Source organism: Acinonyx jubatus, chromosome C2 (assembly GCF_027475565.1).
Source record: "Acinonyx jubatus isolate Ajub_Pintada_27869175 chromosome C2, VMU_Ajub_asm_v1.0, whole genome shotgun sequence".
Classification (NCBI taxonomy): domain Eukaryota; kingdom Metazoa; phylum Chordata; class Mammalia; order Carnivora; family Felidae; genus Acinonyx; species Acinonyx jubatus.
The window spans coordinates 43,959,022-43,984,938 of NC_069384.1; the positions used below are offsets into that span (position 1 = coordinate 43,959,022).

The 25,917-nt window shown below is 35.6% G+C and overlaps 1 long non-coding RNA gene across 2 annotated transcripts in view; it reads right to left on the minus strand.

Annotated features, from left to right (window-relative positions):
* Positions 1-527: 527 nt before the first annotated feature.
* The window catches only part of LOC113604766 (uncharacterized), a 90,201-nt gene continuing 64,811 nt past the window's right edge, over positions 528-25,917 (minus strand). For both annotated transcript variants that reach the window (XR_008297614.1, XR_003426777.2), the window contains 3 exons: positions 21,098-21,238; positions 16,565-16,720; positions 528-758 (listed from right to left, as the gene is read on the minus strand). This is a non-coding gene — a long non-coding RNA (uncharacterized LOC113604766). The remainder of the gene's footprint in view (positions 759-16,564; positions 16,721-21,097; positions 21,239-25,917) is intronic.

Genomic DNA, 25,917 nt, shown 5'->3' on the forward strand with positions numbered 1-25,917 from the left:
TTAGGACTGATTGTTACAAGTTAGAGAAAGAGGCACTGAACACTCTTCGGTTCACATATCAGCAAGTGATTAATCTAGTTGGGGATGTGGAAGTAAATCATTCATACCAAAACAGAATAATTAAAAATTAGGAAAATTAAAAAGTGAGTCAGAACAAAGAAACAACTGTCCACTTTAAAACTCTAGTTTAGGTCAGGCATTCCAGTAATCTGTCTCTGTCTATATATACATATCTTTATTACACATGTATGGCTATGTGTATGTGCATATACATACACATAAATGCAAATATAACAGGCAACTGACAAGTACAATATATGCGTGGCATATATATGCATATACATGTATGCATATATATGGCATATGTATGTTTACACACACACACACACACACACACACACTCACATACAAAACAAGTGTGTCTGTACTCATAGTAGCCATACTGTCTTATTTTAAGATAAGAACAACCAGAATATATATTAAAGAGGAATCAATTTTTATTTCAGATTCTCACAAGCAATAAAATATTGATTTTTTCACATCTCCTGACTATTGCTTCAATATCATTTAGCAAACTTGCTTATTTTGTGTGATTTGCAATTGTCTATGTGCTTTTCCGATCTCCCATGGAGATAGGAACTGTAAATTCCTCAGATACCACTTAATTTTATTCACCTCTGCATCTCACATGTCTTGCTTAATTCTTTGGGAAGAGTGGGTTCTGGTAAATTCTTCTCATACTCCAAGTTGGTCACATGCTGAAACACAAAAAAAAACTTTCCTGCTGTATTAGTTTCCTAGGGCTTCCCATAGCATAGTATCACAAACTGGTTGGCTTAAAACTCAGAATTTTATTTTCTCTGGGTCCTAGAAGTCTGAAATCAGGTGTCAGCAGGGGGGCCATGCTCCCTCTGAAGCTTCCAAGGAAGAACATTCCTTGCCGCTTGAGCTTGTAGGAGCCCCGGGGAATTCCTTAGTCTGTGGCAGCACCACTCAAATCTCTGCTTCTGTCCTCACACAGCCTTCTTCCTCGTGTATCCATGTCTTTTCCTTTCTTATAAGGACACAGGTCATTGCATTTAATGTGACTCTAGGGGCACGTGGGTGTCCCAACCAGTTAAGTGTCCGACTTCAGGTCATGATCTCACGGTTCGTGGGTTTGAGCCCCACATTGGGTTCAGTGCTGACAGCTCAGAGCCTGGAATCTGCTTCCAAATCTGTGTCTCCCTCTTTCTCTGCCCCTCTCCCACTCATGTTTTCTCTCTTAAAAATAATAAATGTTAAAAAAATAAAGTCACCCTAAATCCAGGATGATTTAATGTCCAGATGAGGTCACATTCTAAGGTTCTAGGTAAGCATGAATTTTAGGAGGACACTATTCAACCCACTACACCTGTAAATCAGACATTTCTATTTTAATGTCAATAAATTCACCATTTCTTCATCCAACAAATATTTATTGAGCTTACTATTTATTGAGTTACTGGTTTACCAGTGAACCAAACAGATAATTCTCCGCTCTCAAGCTGCTACTCACATTTTAGTAAAGTGGAGGGAGGAATAGCAAATATAGATAGGCAGACAGAAGGGTGGATACATATACGGGGAGGTATACAGATAGAAACAGAGCAATAGAAGTAGAGCTAGAGATAGAGAGGTGATGAGTACAGTGAAGAAAGACAGCAAGATAAGGAAAATAAATGTTGCATCATTAAGGTTCTACTTCCTTGATTTGTGTTGGCAAAATCTACATAAGCCTTTAAGTAATATTTTGAAGTGGAGTCAATTTAACCTAGTATTACTGTAACTTAAATGGCTCCTCAAAATGAATTATATCATTCTCAGAGGACCCTTCTGTGCAATGACTTATGGTAGATATCTTATAGAGTTATAATTTTTAATATTTATTTTTGAGGAAAGAAAGATTTCACCATGCTATTTTTAATGGTGGTCTATGAAAACTAATATATATAAGGGTTTTAGCTTATTTGTTTTGATGAAGAGAGAGAGAACATTAAGCAGGCTCCACGCCCAGCATGAAGCCCTACTTGGGGCTTGATCTCATCACTGTGAGATCATGACTTGAGCTGAAATCAAGAGATGGAGACTTAACCAACTGAACCACTCAGGCGCACCTAGACCTCAGGTTTTTAAAGAAATGTAGTTTAAAAACAGAGTCATTGACTAACAGTGGTAGAGAAAAGTCACAGATTTGCATTTTAATAACTATGATGAGATTCAGCTTCCTTACTTGAAAATGGGGACAGAATGGACCCTTCAGTAGATGGTTGAGAGGATTCAACCAGATAGTGTATGTGGGGGTAGCCACCTAGCACATTATCTGGAACATACTGGGTTCTAAACAAACATTAGTGGAACATAAATACCTCTTCACTCTTTCTCTTAATATTCATCATAAAAATGTAATACAACCTTTGTTATCATATAGCTATTGGATGTTTCTTGTAATTGAACTGAATGTATATCTTTGCTTCATCTATAATAAGAGCTATTATTAAGAAAACCTAAAAGAGTTCAGAAAAATTGCATCCTCTCTTAAAGAGTACTTTCCAGACCCTCTTTTAAATTATTTTAACCTATTGAATTCAAATCTTCCTTTTAACTAATGGTATTCATCTATGAGTTAAACATACTGCAAGCTAAATTGTTTTAATGCAGTACACAGTTTTACCCTATCTCCAGGAAGTTAATTCACCATACAAATGCCATGCACTGCCTCTTCTGATAGTTGCAAGCAAATGGATCCTGAGTAACATCCTCAGTAGTGCCCCCATACTATGATAAGTAGCTTGTTTATGAATAATGTGAGTAATCAGAAGAAGCAGCTGCATTAATTTAAGGATGGGGGATGGTGCCATTCTACCTTTAAAACTGTATCAGTCTTTTAGACTGAACAACTGCTTTTGATTAAGAGTGAATATTTCTCTCCCATCTCTGAAGTGATTTTCGCTCTAATCAAACTGATGCCAATTCTTTTATTTTTAATTCAAGTCTAGGTATTCCTCTACTTACTGTCAAGAGATTTAGATGAAGTATCTGTTCCTTTTGACAGAACAAACCTGTAAGAGTCCTTGCCTTAGTTTGTCATGCAGTATTTAATAATTCCCTTCTTGAATTCAGAATTTCTTGAAATGGGCTGAAATCTAAAAATATTCCTGGCAGAAGCAGTTATACCAGACATCTTAATTATTATGTTTCCAAGGAAATGACAGACTATGTAAGGGAAGCTGACATGTCTCCCCGCAGCTATGTGCTTTTTATATTGGAACTTGAGGCTATTATAAATTACCTAGGCCAGAGACTGGCATGAGCACAAAGCCTCAGATACAAACCAGCTGCCACATAATGAAGCTTGTATTAACCCCTTCAGATTTCCCTTTTCTGCCTGTGGTACACTAGCCAAATAAATATAACACCTCCACTAGCATACAGATTTCTCAAAGGGCAGGAAAAATATTTCATTGTCTCATTTTCCCTTTTTTCTTGAACGCTTGCTGTTTATTGTCCGTCCCACTGTTGGAATCATTCCTGAGGATCAAATTGAACAGGAAGGTGGAGTAAACTGGAGGTGAAGAGGTTGGGATCTGAGGAGGGCAAGGAGGTAGGCAGTTGTTCTGTAGGGCTGATGCTCTTGACATCTATTGTTTGATTGGAGTCCCTGTCCACTCTGCGGAATGCCATGTTTCCACATCAGGAAAGGAACTTGATCTTTGCCCCTGCTGCCTCCTCATTAGAGGGGAGGAGAGAAGCACATGGGCCATCTTTAAGTTAAGCAGCTGACAAAACAGCGCTGCACAGTAAACTGAACACAGCAAACATGTTTAACTGTTTCCTGTCGGGAAGGTATTTTGAACTGTACTGCCATACTCTTTAGCTTGCTTCTTGAATTTGGGCCACGTTACTATTATTCCATTGCTAAAATCCTCAGCCAAGCCTAAGTCCTGCTGCTAACAATTGAAAAGGCAACAATTAACAAAATTGTCATTCTCCACATACAGAGAAGTATCACATGGGGCCTGATTAACTTTGTAAGTGTTCTTAAGTTTCTAGGATTATGTGGCTGATATATTTCATTAATAAAATGAAAATACCGCTATGTATTTTTTTACAAATATATTTGTAAAATGCTTTGTTATCTATAGAGAGAAAACAATGTACCACTAGAAATGCTAAAAGACTTTGGAGATCGCAGGAAATGGGCTAGAGCTTGGTTTTGGATCTAACACTTCCTTTCTATATTGCCTTGGATATGTTTTAATGTCTATTTTTTTTTTTTCAGGAAAAACAGTAAGACACACAAAAAACATAAAACAAACCAAAAATCCAGATATGGTATGCCCTGCCAACTTCATCCTGCAGTTGCAAAAATCAAATGAGAGGAAAAATGTGACAGTGGTTGAAAGATTGTACATTTTTATCAGCATTTCATGGGCTTTCTTTCATTGTTAGAAATTGCTCTGGGAACACAAATCAGCAAACACTGTATGGATGAAATAATGAGTGGTGTGATTTTGGTAACGAGTGCCTACTTGATAAATCCAGCGGAGAAGGACCTTCATTCACAATCGAGTATCTTGTCAGTCTCTCATTACAAATAAAACCAAGGGAAATCCATCAGGATACTGACAGAGGCTGTTAGTAGGGACTCCTGCTTATAGACAGCTGAGTCCGATTGAAGAGTTTATAGAAGTCCAGCCTCTACACTGCTTCTTTATTAGTTATTCCAGAAGATTTTCCAAAGAATTTATATTTAACTTCATTTATGTTATTTTTATAGGTAGTTTATCTTAACATAAACCTTAGAAATAAGGCAATATTATTTTCAAATAAGATCATTAACAATAATTATACAAATATGAAATTATAATCAAGAATATTTCTGGGGTACCTGGGTGGTTCAGTTGGTTAAGCACCTGACTTCGGTTTAGGTCATGATCTTGTGGTTCGTGAGTTCAAGCCCCGCATTGGGCTCTGTGTTGACAGCCTGAAGCCTGGAGCCTGCTTCAGATTCTGTGTCTCCTTCCCTTTCTGAACCTCCCCCACTGGTTCGTTCTCTCTCTCTCTCTCTCTCTCTCTCTCTCTCTCTCTCAAAAAATAAACATTTAAAAAAATTTTTAAAAGAGTATTTCTTAGCATCCATGCAAATTTTTTTCATTATGTAGACTATTTAGTTTTGTACCCAAAGTAGACAATTTCAAAATGATTTCAATATTACCAATGTTTTATGCACTTACTGGAATTAAATATTCTCTTTGCTAATTATAATATAGATAATAAAAACCTTGGATTATACAAAGAAGGGTGGGGTGCCTGGGTGACTCAGTTGTTAAATGTCTAACTTCGGCCTACATCATGATCTTCTAGTTTGTGAGTTCAAGCTCGGAGCCTGGCTCTGTGCTGACAGCTCAGAGCCTGGAGTCTGCTTCAGATTCTGTGTCTCCCTCTCTCTCTGCCCCTCTCCTGCTCACTCTCTTTCTCTCTCTCTCAAAAGCAAATAAACATTTTTTAAAAAGAAGGAAAAATTACTATATAATATCATTTTAAAATGTGTTTCACTGGTCAATTCTGAGTTGACAGGCAATAAAACATATCCAGTATAAATATTTCTATCCCTTTTTTTTTTTAATGTTTGTTTATTTTTGACAGAGAGAGAGAGACAGAGCATGAGCAGGGGAAGGGCAGAGAGAGAGGGAGGCACAGAATCTGAAGCAGGTTCCAGGCTCTGAACTGTTAGAACAGAGCCCAAGGCAGGGCTCAAACTCACAGACCATAAGATCATGACCTGAGCTGAAGTCGGACGCTCAACGACTGAGCCACCCAGGCGCCCCTCTAATCCTTTCTGATAAAACAAAATATCAATTACTAGGTAGATTGCAAATTTGAAACTGTATATCAATTTCAAAATTCAGCTCTTCACTCTTGCCATAACTCACTTGTAGCAAAGTTACCAGTCACATTTTCTGAGGCAATACACCCATTCCCCAGCTGTTGTGAGTGTTGATGGCTAATGCCTCATAGATTCCCCCCTCTTTGGAAAGTTGTCTTGGGTAAAATAGAACCTGCATCATCTGATTGGTTTTGCCCAACCAGGGGTAGCCTACAGCCAAGGACTGACTAAAGGCGGACACAAAATCCCAGTCCACTTGCCCGAAAATGGGATCAACTTTGTCTTCCAATTCATGCAATTTAGACTTCAGCTGAGACCACATCCTTGCATACATCTTCACTGCGTCATCCTGCTTTCTCCTAAGAGTAAACCTTTTCTCCTAAGAGTAAATCCTTGCTAAATCATATGTTCCCAATCTTTGTCTCAGCCTCTGCTTCTAGGGAACCCATTCTAAGACAGTTTTAGGTACCAGGAATGGCTATAAGAAGACTCTAGGGATTCTGGAGTTTGTTCTCTCGCCAGCTAGTGAACAACGAGAATCCCCTCACTGCATAGTTAGATATTGATGTTTCTTAACATCCCCTAGCAGGCAATTGCTAAGATTTTTATCTGTGATGAACTGGGGTGAGTGGGAGAAGATGAACTGGCTTATCTCTGTCATTTCAGAAGTATAGGGCAAATGATAGTCAATGATTGCTAAAGTGGTGCTTATTATGGAGTACTACCAATGCTTTGAAAAGAGAAAGTTATCAGTTTAAACAATTAAATGAAAGTGTGGGCTGCCGTGGAAGAATTTAAAGTAAACTTCATAGAATATAGCCTGGAGGCAGCTAACGTGTGGACCAGGATCAGGACCCAATCCTAAAAGTAGCAGAAATAAAGAAAATTTTGAAATCACAGTTTTGGCAAGTGTCCAATAGCAGGACCCTGATAAGAAAGTAGGAACCTTGGGATTGGAACATCTGGGTAGATGCTCTTGAGATTTTCATCAGTCTTCTAGAATAGAGAAATGGCCACACCCTTCTCATTAGGACAAAGCTCTCTCCCTTGTTGAAGATTACTGTAAAACTTCAAAAGAGAGAGGTAGGAGGATCTTCTCCTACCTGTCCTCCTGCCCACTAGCATGGACTCACTGGGGAAGAACTGAGCCTAGTATGGAAGGAGGGGTATTATAAACACTGCAAGCCATAGGTTAAGGCTTTTAGGTACCAACAGGAACCAAGAGCATATGCCTACGAGTGAATCATGAGGCTTCTGGAATAAGGGTGGCATCATATAAAATTGAGTATGTGGGGGGTGCCTGGGTGGCTCAGTTGGTTAAGCGTCCATCTTCAGCTCAGGTCATGATCTCACAGTCTGTGATTCTGAGCCCCGTGTCAGGCTCTGTGCTGACAGCTCAGAGCCTGGAGCCTGCTTCAGATTTTGTGCCTCCCTCTCTCTCGGCGCCTCCCCTGCTCATGCTCTGTCTCTCTCTGTCTCAAAAATAAATAAAGACATAAAAAAATTTTAATTGAGTATGTGAGTTACCAATAAGGGGACTTTCTTCATGACGCACCTCGATTTAGCACTCTGGAAAGAACCCCCAAATTCAAATTCCTGGAATGCTCACGTTTGTACTTTTGAGGATGTCACCCTCCCTTCATTACCTACAATTTGAATCCATAAAACCCTGGTAACACTTCAGAGCTCGGTGTCTGCTTTGATTCTCTTCAAATTTAGTATGTCATCTCTGTGACCTGTGTCACCTTATGCACACCTGTATCAGCAGTTTTCAGATCTGTACAGTTCTCTTCTATTAGCAAGGATGTTGGCTTTAATGTGGTAAAAATGAATGCATTGTTTATACTTATGAGCCAGGCTTTGTAATATTGCCCCAAAATGGCTGCTAATGGTCCAATATCCACAGTTCTTATATGGTTCCCAAGTTTGCCTTAGAATCTGCTTGACAGATCCTATAGGATCAGGGGCTGTTGCTAGCATTATCACTTCCATGTGGTCTGTTGGTTATCCTCTGCTGAAGAATGATAATCCCCTTATGTTCTTCTAAGCTGACACCTTCACCAAACTCTCTGATGTCTCTGGATCTTAATTATAAACAATACTGGTAAGAGACGTTTCTCTCTTGTTCAGGCAATAACAATAACTCTCTAAGCAAAGGTGCAGCTAATATCACAAGCTTGAAAAGTTATTTATGGTTTTGAGTCTAGTAAGTACCCCATTTCATTCTTCTGCATGCTATGCCCAGAGCCAAGTACCTGGAGAGAATATACATCAAACAGTCTAAAAAGTATGATATGGAAGTCTGTAGGTAGGTGCCATGGGCAGGCTAATAATTAGGTTTATTTTGAAACAGATATTCTTTATTTTTTTTTAATATTATACTGAATGTATTCAATACTGTAAGAATGAAAAGAACTCAACATGTATAAATAAAAACTATATTCATAAATAAATTTAACAGTTAACTCCTAATTGATTCATAGACAATGTCATGAGAAAATATTAGTAAAACATTTCACACTTTTCTGCAATACCTGATTATTCCCATTTGTGTGTGTATGTGTATAGATGTGTATGTATTTATTGCAGCTTAAGCATTTTCAATTTTCTTTTTGCTCCTTATATAAAGAATTGCTTTTAAAACCTACAGTTAAATGGCACTGGATTGTAATCCATTCCCTTGATGTTTTAGAAACCTTTATATATAGTCACCTAAGGCAGTTACCTGTCTATTCTACCCAATCATCAGGCTCAGGATTAAATGGCTTTACAAAAGATGTAAAAGAAAGTAGAAAATCAAAGAGGCTACATTTCTTTTCTCCACAGTTGTTCATGTATCCAGCCCAATTATTTTTTATAAATGTTCCCCATTGGTGAATTTTTTTTATTAGAAAAGTGTGAATTATTTAAAGAATACAAATTACCCAGAAGTTTATTAGTGATCCAATAAACAATGAATTTTATTTCCATATGCAAAAACTATATTAAATAAGAACTGGTTTGAATAATTGCAAGGTGAATCCACCTTCCCCATTTTTAGAGTATTGTTAAACCTTTTGGTTCAATGGTTGTTATTACAGTCATTCATCTTTTCCTCACTATGGTTTTACTCTCCATCAATAAGTTTCCCCAAAACAATACTGAATTCTAATACTTTGGTTTATAAAATCTATACATGAATAAGTAGGAAAAAATTTTAAATAAACTTTTGTATTAAAATATATCACATAAAAATACACAAATAGCAAGTGTACACATACATGAATTATGACAATAGTCATATACCCAGTTAACCTCCAAACATGATAGAAAATAGACCATTACCTATATTTCAGAAGTTTCTCACATAAACCTTCCAATTACCTCCCTCCTTCCTGTTCAAAGCTTAGTCATATTCTGACTTCTAAAATCAGATAGATTTGTTTTATCTGCTTTTGAATTTTATATAAATAAAATTTGTGTCTAGGTACTTTCACTCAACAATTTATTTGGGAGGCTTATCCCAATATAATTTTGTATGTAGTAGTTCATTTTTGTTTATTGTTATGGCATATCTCATTGACTATATAATTATTCTTCTGTAGATGAACATTTGGATGGTTTCATCTTTGGCTATTACAAAAGTATGCTGCTATGAACATTCTTGTAAATGATTTTAGTGGCCATTTGTATGCATTAATCTCATGCATATACATAGAAGTACTAAGTGAATTTAGAAAAAATGCAGTATACAAAGTAAAAATACATAAATCTATTGCATTTCTCTGTACTAGCAACAAAAACTGTATGATGAAATTTTTTTAAAAAAAGTTTTTTCAACGTTTATTTATTTTTGAGAGAGATAGAGAGACAAAGCACTAGCAGGGGAAGGGCAGAGAGACAGGGAGACACAGAATCTAAAGCAGGCTCCAGGCTCTATGCTAACGCGGTGCTCAAACTCACAAATCATGAGATCATGACCTGAACTGAAGTCAGGCACTTAACCGACTGAGCCACCCAGGCGCCCCAGGATGAATATTTTTTAGAACTCATATACAATAGCATCAAAACCAAAGTAATTCAGAATTCAAGTTTTTAAATATGAGCAAGATCCACACTGAACTACAAAATATCACTAACAGAAATTAAAGATCTAAAAAAAGCAAGGATATACATGTTTATACATTGGAAATTTCAATATTTTTAAGCTGTCAATTCTCTGCAAATTTCTCTATATATTAAAAGCAATTCCCAAAATCATGTCATCAGTATTTATTTTTTAAATTTCAAATTTTAATCTAAAATGTAAATGGAATGCAAAAAACATACAATATAAATAGCATTCTTGAAAAAGAACAAATTTGGAAGTCTTACATTACCTGTCTTAAAGACATAATACAAAGCTACTGTAATGAAGACAGTGTGCTACTGAATGAAGGATCAATAGATAAAGAATCCAGAACTAGATCCAGACTTACACAATTATTTTATTTGAAACAAAGTTTTAATATTATCCAATGGGAAACGATAAGGTATTTGTTTGTTTTCTTTCTTTCTTTTTTCTTTGCTACTTCTGTTTTTTATTCCAAGTTTGTATTTAAATTCCAACTAGTTGACAGACAATGCAATATTACTTTCAAGTATAGAATTTAGAGAGTCATCACTTAAATACAATACCCAGTGTTGATCACAATAAGTGCCCTCTTTAATCCCCAACACCTATTTAATCCATGCCCCCAGCCACCTACACTCTAGTAACAATCAGTTTGCTCTCCATTCTTAAAAGTCTATTTCTTGGTTTGCCTGTCTTTTTTTCTCCTATGTTCATTTGTTTTGTTTCTTAAATTTCACATACGATATGTGGAATATCATATTTGTCTTTCTTTGATTTTGCTTAGCATAATACTCTCTAGATCTGTCCACATTGTTGCAAATACCGAGATTTCATTATTTTTTATGGCTGAGTATATATATCATCACATATTTTTCATCCATTCATAAGTTGATGGACATTTGGGATATTTCAATAATTTGGCTATTGTAGATAATGATGCTATAAACATCAGAGTACATGAATCCCTTCAAATCAGTACTTCTGTATCCTTTGGTTAAATAACTACTAGTACAATTGCTGGGTCACAAGGTAGTTCTATTGTCTATTGTCTATAGTCTCTAAATTTTTGAGAAATCTCCATACTGTTTTCCAGAGTGGCTATACCACTTTTCATTTCTACCAACACTGTATCCTACTCAATGCTTGTTTCCTGTGTTGATAATTTTAGCCTTTCTGACAGGTATAATATCTCATTATAGTTTTGATTTGTATTTCCCTGATGATCAGTGAGGTTGAGCATCTTTTCATGTGTCTGTTGGTCATCTAGATGTCTTCTTTGGAAAAGTGTCTGTTCATATCTTCTGCCCATTTTCTAACTGGATTATTCATTTTCTGGGTGTTGAGTTTTATAAGTTCTTTATACACTTTGGGTAATAACCCTTTATCGGATATATCATGTGCAAATATCTTCTCCCATTCCAAAGTTTGCCTTTTACTTTTGTTGATTGTTTCCTTTAACTGTGCAAAATTTTTTTATCTTGATGAAGTCCTAATACTTCATGTTTGCTTTTGTTTCCTTGTCTCTGAAGACGTGGTCTACTAAGAAGTTGCTACAGCCAATGTCAAAGAGGTTACTCCGTATGTTCTTTTCTGGTATTTTGATGGTTTCCTGACCCACATTTAGGAATTCCATCCATTTTGAATTTATTTTTGTGGCTGGCGTCAGAAAGTGGTCCAGTTTCATTATTATGCATGTTGCTGTCCAGTTTTCCCAACACCATTTGTTGAAAAGACCATCTTTTTACCATTGGGTATTCATTTCTGCTTTGTCGGAGATTGACCATGTAGGTATGCATTCATTTATTGGTTTTCTATTCTGCTCCATTGATCTGTGTGGCTGTTTTTGTGCCAGTACCATACTGTCTCCATCACTACAGCTTTGTAATATAACTTGAAATCCAGAATTGTGATGCCTCCAGCTTTGCTTTTCTTTTTTAAGATTGCTTTGGCTATTCAGAGTTTTTTGTTGTTGTTTTTTTTATGGTTCCATTAAATTTTATGATGGATTGTTCTAGATCTGTGAAAAATGCTGTTGGTATTTTGATAAGCATTGCATTAAATGTGTAAATTGCTTTGGATAATATAGACATTTTAATAATACTTGTCTTTCCAAACCATGAGCATAGAATGTTTTTCCATTTCTTTGTGTCCTCTTCAATTTCTTTCATAAGTCTTCTGTGTTTTCTGAACACAGAACTTTTATCTCTTTGGTTAGGTTTATTCCTAGATATCTTACAGTTTTTACAATTGCAAATGGAATAAATTACTTGATTTCTCTTTCTGCTGCTTCATTATTGGTGTATAGAAACACAACAGATTCTGTACATTGATTTTATATCCTGTGACTTTACTGGGTTAGTGTATTAGTTCTAGCAGTTTTTGGAGTTCTTTTGATTTTGTATACAGAGTATCATGAGGTCTACAAATAGTGAAAGGTTGACTTCTCCCTTGCCAGTTTGGATGCCCTTTATTTCTTTTTGTTGTCTGATAGTTGATACTAAGACTTCCAGTACTATGTTAAATAACAGTGATGAGAGTGGACATCCCTCTCTTATTCCTTTCTCCCAATTGAGCATAATATTAGCTGTGGGTTTTTTATATAGGGACTTTACTATATTGAGGTATGTTCCCTCTAACACTACTTGTTGAGGGTTTTTATCATGAATGGATGTTGTACTTTGTCAAATGTTCTTTCTGCATGTATTGAGAGGATCAGATGGTTCTTATCACTCTTTTATTAATGTGGTGTATCATGTTGATGGATTTATGAATATTGAACCACCCCTGCAACCCAACAATAAATCTCATTTGATCATGCTGAATGGTTCTCTTAATGTACTATTGGATTCAGTTTGCTAGTATTTTATTGAGAATTTTTGCATCCATATTCATTAGGGATATTGGCCTGTAGTTCTCTTTTTCACTGGAGTCGTTGGTTTTGGTATCAGGGTAATGCTGGCTTCAGAGACTAAATGTGGACGTTTTCCTTCCATTTCTATTTTTTGGAACAGCTTGAGAAGAATAGGTATTAACTCCTCTTTCAATGGTAGAATTCCCCTGTGAAGCCATCTCATCCTGGACTTTTGTTTACCGGAAGGTTTTTGATTACTGATTCAATTTCTTTGCTAGCTATTGGTCTGTTCAACCTTTCAATTTCTTCCTGTTTCAGTTTTAGTAGCTTATATGTTTCTAGGAATTTATCCATTTCTTCTAGGTTGTCCAATTTGTTGGCAGACAGTTTTTCATAATATTTCATTTCTATGGTGTTGGTTGTTATTTCTCTTCTCTAACTTGTGATTTTATTTATTTGGGTCCTTTTTACTTTCTTTTTGTAAGTCTGACTAGGGGGTTGTCAATTTTAATTTTTTTTTCAAAGAAACAGCTCCTAGTTCCATTGATCTGTTCTACTATTTTTTAGTTTCTGTATCATTTATTTGTGCTCTAATATTTATTATTTCCCTTCTTCTCCTGAATTTAGGCTTCTTTTGTTGTTCTTTTTCTAATTCCTTTAGGTGTAAGGTTTGCTTGTTTATTTGAGGTTTTTCTTGTTTTTGAGGTAGGCCTATATTGCCATATAATTCTGTCTTATGACTGCTGTTTTTCTGCATCCCAAACATTTTGGGACATTGTGTTTTCATTTTCATTTGTTTCTATGTGTTTTTTATTTTTTTCTTTGATTTCCTGGTTGACCCATTCATTCTTTAGTAGCATGTTGTTTACCCTCCATATATTTGTGGTTTTTCCGGATTTTTCCTTGTGGTTGCCAGTTTCATGGCACTGTGTTAGAAAATATGCATGGTATGATCTCAGTCTTTTTGTACTTGTTGAGGCCTGATTTATGACCTCCATTCTGGAGAATGTCCCATGTGCACTTGAAAATCATGTGTATTCTGCTGCTTTAGGATGAATTGTTCTAAATATATTTATTAACTCCATCTGGTCCAGTGTATCATTCAAAGCCATTGTCTCCTTGTCAGTTTTCTGCTTAGATGATCTACCCATTGTTATAAGTGGGGTAGTAAAGTTCCCTACCTTTGTTGTATTATTATCAGTGAGTTCCTTTAGATTTGTTACTGTTTTCCTTATTTTGGGGTTCCATGTTGGGGACATAAATATGCACAATTGCTAAATTGTCTTGTTGGATAGTCCCCTTTATCATGATATAGTACCCTTCTTCATCTCTTGTTATAGTTTTTGGTTTAAAATCTAGTTTGTCTGATATAAGTATGACTACTCTGGCTTTCTTTTCACATCTATTTTCAGGATAAAAGTTTCTCCATCTCCTCACTTTCAATCTGCAGGTATCTTTAGGTCTACAATGAGTCCCTTGTATGCAACATATAGATGAATCTTTTTTTTTTTTTTTTTATCCATTCTGACACCTAGTATCTCTTGATTGGAGCATTTATTCCATTTACATTCAGAGTAATTATTGATAGATATGTATTCAGTGCCATTTTATTCCTTGTTTTGTCATTGTTTCTGGAGATTTTCTAGCCTTTGTCACTTTTGGTCTTTACTTTCCACTCAAAGAGTCCCCTTTAATATTTCTTGCAGGGCTGGTTTTGCGGTCACAAACTCCTTTAGTTTTTGTTTGTCTGGGTAACTTTTTATCTCTCCTTTTAATCTGAATGATAGCCTTGCTGGATAGAGTATTCTTGGCTGCAGATTTTTCCCATTCAGTGCATTGATTATATCATGCCACTCCCTGTGGTTTGCCAAGTTTCTGTGGAGAGATCTGTGCTAACCTTGTTGGTTTCCCTTGTAAGTTAGGGACTTTTTTGTCTTGCTGCTTTTAAGATTTTTTCTTTATTGCTATATTTTCCAAATTCAGTTACAGGATGTCTTGGTTTTGCCTACTTTTGTTGATTTTGATGGGAGTTCTCTATGCTTCCTGGATTTGGATGTCTGTTTCCTTCCCCAGATTAGGGAAGTTTCCAGCTATCATTTCCTCAAATAAATATTCTTCCCTCTTTTCTTTCCTTCTTCTTCTTCTGGGAATCTTATGGTAGGAATGTTATTACATCTGATGGAGTCACTGAGCTCTCTAAATCTATTTTCATGATCCATAATTTTTCTCTCTCTTTTGTTCAGATTCATTATTTCCATTATTTTAACCTCTATATCACTTATTCATTCCTCTGCTTCTTCCATCCTTGTGTTCATTACATCCAGCTGTTTTGAATCTCAATTATTGCATTTTTCATTTCTAATTTTTAACTCTTTTACCACAGTGATAAGAATCTCCCTGAAGTCTTCCATTCTTTTCTCAAGCCCAGTGAGTATCTTTATGATTGCTGCTTTAAATTCTCCATCAAGAATATTACTTATATCTGTTTCAATTACATCCTTGGCCATGGACTTTTCTTGTTCTTTTACTTGGGATGAATTCCTCTGTCTTGGCATTTTGTCTAAGTCTGTCTTTTTCTCTGTTAGAAAAGCCTGTTATTGTTAAATGAGAAATGATGCTACTTCCACTAGAACTGAAGCATTGAAGAACTCTCTTGTTAGGACATGTGGTGTGTGTGTGTGGGGGGGGGCGGGTTCTGGTGTTTTGGGGAAGGGGCGCACAGTGCTGAGTCTCAGGCATACTTGCCTGAGATAAGCAATACCAGCAGAGCATGACTTGGTGTAAGCAAGGTGGGTAGCCAGTGTTGGCACTGTACTGTTTACTGAAGCTGGTTTATGCTGAGGGGCAGGGGAGGGAAATGACACCAGCCAGCTCCTTTATCCCCAGAGAGGGCTCTCCATGCTTGCAGCTCTCAGGGAAGAACTCCCAGAAGAGCGAACAATCTCCCCCCCCCCCATTCATCCCAGGTGTTTTTCAGATTGCTGTTTTCATGCTGTCTATTTCCAGGTTGCTTGCCTGCCAGAAGCAGCACTGTGCACTTTCAGCTGTATCCCAGCCAAGACTACTGATTTTTAAAACTCTAAACTTTAGAGATGTGATGTGGTAAAGACTTGTGCTGGTGTTCTGGGGGAGGGTCTTGCAGCACTGGGATGGATGCAGGTTTGACAAGGAAGGGCAGTCCCATCAGAGAGCAGGGACATGGGACTAGGAGGAAGCAGGCTAAATGGCCAGTGTTCAGGTTAGCCATCCTCAACAGGTATCTCTGTGTCAAGGTTAAGGAGCAGGGAAAGGAAACGATGCCCACTGGCTCTCTTATCCCCAGAAAGGCATCTGGGGGAATACTACCTCACACAGATGTTCTCTGAAAAGGGTGAACAATCTCTCCCCTGTAAGCCTTAGGCATTCTTCAGATTGCACCATCTTCCCCCAGGTTGCTTCCCTGTCTTCTATCCAGAAATAAGGCAGTGCCTCAGAGCTCTATCCCAGCCAAGCCCACTGACATTTAAAACATCAGTCTCCAAGCACCATTGGTTGCAAAAACTCATGAAAATAAGACATTCTTATTTTCCCTGCCAATGGCTTTGGGGAAGTGCTATCCCTGTGTGATAACTCTATGTGCTACTCTCTCACCTTTCTCTGTCACCAAGGATTCCTACCCTCTGCAATACCCATGATCCATTTCTCTCCCAAACCACATCTCCAAAGTTCCTACCTCCTAGATGTGGCTTCTTCTCTCCCTGTAGTTGTGCAGTTTGTTCGGTCAGTTCTCAGGTCAATTTCTTGGGTATTCACAATGATTTGATAGTTATTTAGTCGTTTTCCAGGAATAAGATGAGCCTAGGGTCTTCCTACTATGGCAACATCTTAGCTCCCTACCAAGGGAAGTTTTCTTAAAATGATGCCAGAATAGCTGAATGTTCATTTGAAAAAATTTAACTTTGACATATTCCTCACATCTTATATCAAATTCAATTTAAGATGATCTATATCTATGCAAAAAGCTAAAACCATGAGCTTATAAAAGAAAACAAAATATCTTTTGACTTAAGAAAATGAAACAAATATTAGATCATAGAAAGCAAGAACTATAAAAGAAAAGTTGATAAATTGGATATCGTCAAACTTAAAAACATCTGCTTATCAAGTCTTGAAACTCAGTAATAAAAAGGGCAAAATTTGGAAATTTTATGAATTTTGAATTCACAAAAAATACAAAAATTTTCAAAAACGGGTTGAAAAAATGCTTAATATGATTAAGTCATCATGGAAATTCAAATTAGAACCATAATAAGATATCACTACAAAATTCACCTCTTCATAAATAGCTTGTGACTTTTCCCCATATGAATTTGCACTTTAGATTCAATGCTAAATCAAAGGTTCCCTAAGCAATTTTCTGAAACTCTTTTTCTACATTATTTCTTCTCTCTGTTATTCTTTCCCACAAATTTCAGAGGCCTCAGTTATTACAAAATGGATTTGCATCTCTTCAACACAAAATACAATTTGAAGTATGATTTTACCAAACACAGGCAAGAAGTGGAGTAATAGAAAATATCATCCATTTTTTGGTGATAATGTAAAATGATGGAAATACTTGAATAAAGTTCAGGCGGTTTCTTATAAAACTAACATACACTGAACACACACCCATTACCTAGCAATTTGAATTCTAGGTTTATGAAGGAGGAATACAAATATATGTCCTTAAGATTAACTGCACAAAATTTTTCATATCAGCTTTACTTACAATAGCCAATGACTGGAAACAAACCAAATGTCTATCAGTAATAGAATGCATAAACAACTATTGTGTATTAACACAATGGAATAATACTATATAAAAAAAGGAATAAACTAAAAATATATGCAATAGCATAGATAAATCTCAAAAAAAATCACTATGCTGAGTGAAAAATTCTCACAATAATTCATGAAATACAATTCTATTTACTTGAATTCCAGAACATGCTAAACTATTCTATGATGAAAAAAATAAAAACAGTGATGACCTCTGGGAGGATAGGGCTGGGAATTAACTGGGAAAGAGTGTAAATAAGTTCCCTAAGTTGATGGTAATATTCTATATCAACATGGGGATTAAATACACACATGTATGTATTTATCAAAGCTCAATTAATATATACTTAAGATTTGCCCATTTCATTGTATATACAAGCCTGCATATAATAAATCTGTAAACCAATACAGAATCCTAATTAATGGTATACATTGTTGAAGTATGTAGCAGGAAGTGTATAAATGTCTGCAATTTCTTTTAAAGTACATCAAAATAAAATATATCAATGGATGAATACCAGGATGAATATATGAATAGATGTGCGAAAAAAATATGAATGATAGAATCTAGATGATGAGTATGTAAATGTTAACTATAAAATTCTAAATTTTCTATATGTTTGAAAATTTTAGTAATAAATTGTTAAGAAAATACTTCTCAGGATCTTTTTTGCCAGCCATGTTGGAATAAGTGTTACCAGACTTTCTCTCTTACTGTAACAACTGGAAAACAGCAAAATATATGAAACAGAATTTTTCAAGAATGGATGACAGAGAGCTGTGATCCAGGAGAACAGGGAAATAAATGACAGAAACATACATCTGTCCATGTTTTCTGGCTGGAGTCATTTTCTAGAATGAAGACCAGGGAGGGCAATACTAAGCAGTATGCAGTGAACCCTCTGATTTTAAGAGATGGAAACCCAGTTTGGAATAACTGAGCAGCTGGAATTGGTGGGAGAGAATAACATAGAGTAGGGAATAATGCAGGAAAAGAGTGTCAGAAAATTGCTTAGGGTCCCCTTGATTTCACGGTTGAATCTACAGTGCAAATTCATAGCGTAAAAGTTCACAAGATCAGTCAGAGAACTAACCAGATCTGCAAACTGAATTATTTTATTTTATTTTTTAAATTATTTTTTAACATTTACTTATTTATTATTGAGAGACGGAGAGAGACATAACATGAGCATGGGAGGGGCAGAGAGGGAGACACAGAATACAAAGCAGACTCCAGGCTCCGAGCTGTTAGCACAGAGCCTGATGTGGGGCTTGAACTCATGAACCACAAGATCATAACCTGAGCCGAAGTCAGATGTTTAACCGACTGAGCCACCCAGGTACCCCTAAAATGAATTATTTTAGAGCTCATATTTATAAAATGATGTGTTGCCACTAAAGAAACTCCATGGACAACTCAAAACATTCACTAGAGATACCTAAAGGGTTAAACATAATAGAGACCCTGAAATAACCCTTCTCTACAAAACCTACAAGTCCCAAATGAATCTTCTCTACAAAATCTACAAGTCCCAAATGAATCAAGCAGATATGCAAGTAACCTGCATGCCTCCCAAAACAAACTTCAACACTCATTAAAGTGGGATTTTAAAAAAATAAATAAATAAAGAATCCAGAAACCAAAATGCCTAATATTTACAACGCCAGGATGAAATAAAAAATTACTAGATGTGTAAAGAAATTAAAAAAGATGGCCCATAACCAAGAGAAAATCAACCATTGAAACGAATTCAATAATGGAAGAGATGATAGAATTAATTAGTAGAAAAGGACTTTAAGGCAGGTTAAAACCTCAAAATTCTTAAGGAAAACAGAACTTAATGTGGAAAGAAATAAAAGATATAAAAGGAACCATGTAGATTTTATACCTAAAAAAATATAACATTAAAAAAAAGTTACTGGTTGACTTAAAAACAGGTTATGTTAGGTAGAAGCTAGACATGAACAGTGGAAGGAATGCCCTGAGGCAGAGTCCCAAATCCTTGAAGGGAAATGATAGACACGTGAGCTGGAGGGAAGGATGGTGATAAATAAGCTACACATTAAAAGACCAGGAGTACAGCATCCTGACCTTGTGCCTTCCAAGACCCTGAGAGTGACAGATCAAGAGCCACAGGTGCAGAGAAAGCACTCTTCTCTTCCTCCTCTGTCCCTGGGTAACCTTTAGACTCATTAAAATGCATTTGTATTGCAGTTATTTGCATTGCAGCCTACCACAGAGAAAGGCTGCCATGATGGTTCTGGTACAAACATTGTAGGATGAAAAACTCCCCCACCCATGCTGTGGGAAGAGTCCCCAAAATGATTGGAGGCAGCCTCCATTAGAGACCACCTTGCTGTATGTAACAGCTCTTCCCAGCCCAGAGAGATCCCATAATATCCAATCCCCAAACAACCTAGGAGTCAGGTTCACCCCAGGGAACCTACCTTCTATTCCATCTTCAGAATGTACTTTCTCTTTAATAAACTGCTTTGTGCTTGCTACTTTTCCTCTGGCTATCTTTATTCTGAGTGCAGATCCCCACATAAATCTTCTCTTGGGAAGGAATCCAAGGGCCAGACCTCCATTCACACAACATAGACTCTCCCACCAGTAACAGCTACATATTACAGAATAAAAGATCAGTAACCTTGAAGACATAGCAGTCTCAGTGGCCCGCAGAACAGTATTAAGTCACCTAACATATACATATTTGCAGTAGTAAAAGGAGATAAATGTGGATAGAAAACATTTCTTTGAAAAATTCTCACAAATTTTCCATGTCAAGGCAAATTTTAGACCTACACATCCAAGAATGTCAACAAAACCCAAGCAGGACAAACAAAAAACTGCACTAGAGTACATCAAAATCCATTTGCTGAGCACCATTTAAATAAATAAATAAATAAATAAATAAATAAATAAATAGCAGCCAGAATACAGAGTAAAGAGATGTATTATATACAAAGAACAAAAAAAATTAGAAAAATCTTTATCAGAAATTAGACACATGAAAATGGAACATCAGTAAAGTACATAGTGAAGGAAAAGTATTAAAATGCAACTAAAATGCTATATCTAGCAAAAATACTTTTCAAAATTGAAAGTGAAATACAGATGGTTTCAGAAAAATGAATGCTTAGAAAAGTCATCGAAGGTAAATTTTAACTGCAAGAACTTAGTTTTTCAGATTATAAGAAAATAACAGAACCGCTGACAGGTAAGTAACTTGAAGTGGTCATGCCCATCCTTACAAGAAGAAAAAGATGAACAAACTGAAAATCAACATTATTTGGATTTATCAAAGAACTGAACTTGCAAAAGCAAATCTGAAATCTGAAAAGAAAGGCAATATAGACAATCACAACTGAGATCAATTTATCCGAAACTGGATCCTCTTGGGAAATAAATGAAGAGGAACAGTTAAATGGTAATTTTGATGACTTACCAGAAGCTGAGTGTGGAGTACCATGAGAGTGAGAAAAACCCGTGGACTGCAGAATAGGGAGTCCTTCAACTTCCATGGGTTTTACTTCCAAATTCCCCACCAAGCTATCACAGTAAAGATTTGAGAATGAACTCTTCCTGGCTGTGGAAGGAAGAAGTAAATGCTAATCATTGCAAAATTTAAAAATTAAAGAAAATCTCCAAGAGCACTCTCCCTTAAAAGTCCTATACTTCAAAGAGATTTTAACAGAACCTTATCCACATAGAGAGAAGAGAATTCCATACACCCTATCCTCTTTAAGCTTATCGTCTCACCTAAAGGAAAAGAGCAAAAAAAAAAAAAAAATGTTCTACCAACCACAGCGAAGGCAATAGCCAAGAAGCACAGGGATTGCAAAAGACTGAGATAATATAATCATAATTATGTAGAACATTTCCCCTCTCTCATTTTAACACCACATCAAGAGGGTCCCAGTAATGAAAATAGTAGACTGAAACCAAAGGGTATATTTTGCAATGTCCCTGAGTGGGATTTATCTGAGGTTTTTGTAATGATTAAACAAGCTTATATGTTTTTAGAAAGATGATCACAGAGGAAAAGTGCCATTTTTATTAGATCATATCAAAGATTATCAACATGACTTAACACTATTGATATAAATCGATCACCTGGCTGAGTGAGGCTGTTTGTCAGATGTCTCCGCTATAAAGCTACTTTTTTCCTCCTTTCTATACTAGACTACTTGGCAAGAAGTCACCATGCTTAACCCATTTTCAAGGAGTGGTAAGTTATGCTTCATCCCTTTGAGGGCAGAACTGTATGAAGATTTATCTATGTAGATATATAAATTGTATGTATTTTCTTCTGCATGGGAAATTTGTCTCTTTTCCTACACATATTCAATAATTTATGTACACCAGTGTGGACCCTATTTATTTGTACTTTGGGTTACAATCCAATACTATGTTGTTTTTGTTTCTCAAACTGTTCCAGCTTTGCCCTTTGATACCTTTTTCAATAGGTTTCTTTTTCCTGTTGACATATTCCCATTATAAGTTGTGTGTGTCGTTCTTTTCTTTCTTTTCTCTTTCTTTCTTTCTTTCTTTCTTTCTTTCTTTCTTTCTTCCTTTCTTTTTCTTGCTTTCTTGCTTTTTCTTTTTCTTGCTTTCTTGTTCTTTCTTTCTTCCTTTTTTCTTTCTTTCTTTCTTTCTTTCTTTCTTTCTTTCTTTCTTTCTTTTTCTTGCTTTCTTGTTCTTTCTTCTTTCTTTCTTTCTTTCCTTCTTTCTTTTGTTCATTCATTCATTCTTCCTTATTTTCTGACACTACAAGATACTCCAAGCTCATCTTGTACATTCCTTGCCCTAGTCCTTTTCATAAGGATTCTCAGTATATTTTATTGGAAAATGGTTTTAGAAACTAATACATGTGTGTTAAGTGTGCTAGTGGGCTGTCATTGTTTCTAGGTCTGTCAGCTGACAGAACAAGGAAACATATGTGGGTATATTAACTTATTATACATATATATACATATATGGGCTCATGTTGGACTTAAATTTAAATACATATGGTTACATACATACAGTATTTCTGTGTGTGTAACATACGTATTTAAATTTAAGTCCAACATAAGTCCGTGCTGATATCTCCAAGTGTAATCTGTTATCACTTAGATATGTCAATTATGTATTTTGATATATCATTCCAGATGAAATGAAGATATAAGGATCATTTATTCTACAGCTCAAGGAGCTTAAGTGATGTCGTAAATTATATTTCTATTAGGATTGTTTGCAGATGCAAAATACAGATGAGGGCAGACATAAGCATCCAGTTGTTAAAATAAAATTATCTTTTCTCTTGGTTCTATTTTGAAGGATTAATACTACAACAGTTAATTTGACTATGATTCTCTGTAGAAATTTCTTTTATGAAATGAGTAGCCACATAGAACATCACACCAATTTTAACATCATTAAAATCACACTAATTCATGTTGTGCCCTCCATGGATATAGCACACTTAGAGAATTATTTCCATTTTTCTGTTATTCCTCATAAGGATTTAAAATTATCTACAGGTTACATATTTTGTTGTTACTATCTTCAGAGATGGAAATCTTTCATAATGTCAGGTGACATTTGGTATATATACTGCATACACACACACACACACACACACACAGTGCAATATTACTCAGCCATAAAAAAGAATGAAATCTTGCCACTTACAATGACATGAATATAGCTAGGGAGTATTATGCTAAGCAAAATAAATCAGTCTGGAAAATACAAATGCCATGTGTTTTCACTCATATGTGGAATTTAAGAAACAAAACAAATGAGCAAAAGGGAAAAGAGAGAGAGAGGCAAACCAAGAAATAGACTCTTAACTATAGAGAACAAACTGATGTTTCGGGGGGAGGGGGGATGGGCTAAATAGGTGATGAGGATTAACGAGTGCACCTGTGAGGAGCACTGGGTGCCATATGGAAGTGTTGAATCACTATATTGTATACCTGAGACTAATATTATACTGTATGTTAACTAACTGGAATTTAAGTTAAAACTTTTATATATATATATATATATATATATATATATATATATATATATATGTATACGTATATGTATATGTGTGTGTGTGTGTATATATATATATATATACACACACACACACACACACATATCAGGGCATGTATGTTCTCTAAAATTATGTCATAACATTGGTTATACTTTTGGAGAGGAAGGCTATTATTATCTATGAATTAAGTCATATCATTTCCATCTGTATTTCAATATTCTGCAGTAACTGATTTTACCTTACCTATCCAATCACATCTCCTAATTATACAACAGAAACCTTCCCTTTGAGTGAGGTAAAACTCCAAAATACTATCAATATCTATCAAGGTCACATGACCTATGTCCATGTTCTTTTTACAACGAAATGTCCTCATATTTCTTCTCTGCCAATAAAAATATGTCATTTCTTGAGGCATCTGGATGACTTAGTTGGTTATGCTTCCTCCTCTTGATTTAGGCTCAGGTCATGATCTCATGGTTTGGTCCAGCTCCACATCAGGCTCTGCGCTGTCAGCATGGAACCTGCTTGGAATTCTCTGTCTCCCTTTCTCTATTACCCTCCCCTACTGGCACTCACTCTCTCTCTCTCTCTCACACACAAAATAAACTTTATATATATACGTACATATATATATATATATATATATATATATACATATATATATATACACACATATATATACGTACATATATATATATATATATACACACATATATGTACGTATATATATAATTTCTTAAAGATTTTTCCCCAGTTTCAATGTATCATCTTCTTCCACCTACAGACAAACTAATTTTTCTTTCTCTGAATTCCTAGGGAATTTACACTTTGCCATGCTTCTAAATTGCTTGGTCCCACATTTTAATTTTTCTTAGATAATTTCCTTATACTTACTTGCAAAACTAATTCGCATCCCCTACAATTTCCAAATCTTTTTCTTTTACACACTACACATAGGATAAGACAGCAGTGATGAATATATAAAAAAGAGGAGACTAGGTTTATGAAAATATGCTCATGAAACTTTGAACAGTAAATTGCATTATTGTTCTCAAGTATTCTGTCTTCCTTCTCCATAGGCAGATTATACAATCCTGCTCCCATTGACTTCAATCATGAATTCCTTACTTTCACACAATTATCTTGTGTTAACTAATGGAATGGAATGTATGGCACATCCAAGCTGACATTTAAGGGGCATTGCAAATTCCCACCTGCTCTTTTGGTCCTGTGCCCTTTACTACGGGAAAAACATGTCCCAGATGCTCTGTCCACTGGGATAGCAAAATGTGAAGGCATATCGTGCAGACCCCGACCTGGACTGCATCCCAAAGCAAAGCTATAACAAACACAACTGACAGAGAAAAATAGCTTTTTGCTGTTTTAAGTCACCAAGAATTTTAGGTTGTTTATTTTATAGCATGTCCTAGCAATATCTAATAGACCCAACTCCAGCATTTAGCATCTGAAAGTCCTTGGGAAAACATAAACTTTTCAAACCACATTTTTGTAATTTGTATAGAAGGTGAAGCAAGCTCCACCCTGATGTAGCTACTTAGGAACTGCCATGGAAAGCATTAAGTGAGATTTTTAAAAGTCTAGTGAATCTTTTGATTTATTTTTTGACAATATAATGATGTAGTTTTAAAGTATGTAAAATACTTAAAGTAGTTCATGCAACGAAGCAAATGTTTTACTATGTTTAAACATGAAGTATATAAATCGCAGAAAACTATACAACTCACTTATTATTTGGATGATATTGAGAACTCAATAATATTTTGTTATTTTGATTTAAATTTTGTTTCAGAAGTCAAGGAATCTTCAGATGATGGATTCAAACCCAATTCTCAGTTATGTATATTATTTCTTTATTCTGTTGACTCTGTCTCTTTTTTGTAAAAATTTGAAATACATATTAGTTTGTGACTGAGAGGCCATCTTGGCCGTTGCTAATTATATATCTTGAATCACTTCATCCTCATAGTCTGCTTGGAGTTTCCTACAGAAGAATACCCTAAATAATATAAATAATTAGGAGAATTAGAGATTTAAACATGTGTTTTTAAGTATATTTAGCTTCATCATATATACTTTCTTAGCACTTGGCTAGTAAAATGCTATGATGAAGAAAATTATAAGATTTACTAAATTCTATGACACCTACTTTAAATAGTAGTAGTACGGTAATAAATGAGAACCCTATATAGTTAAAAGTCAAATCTGTTGTTAA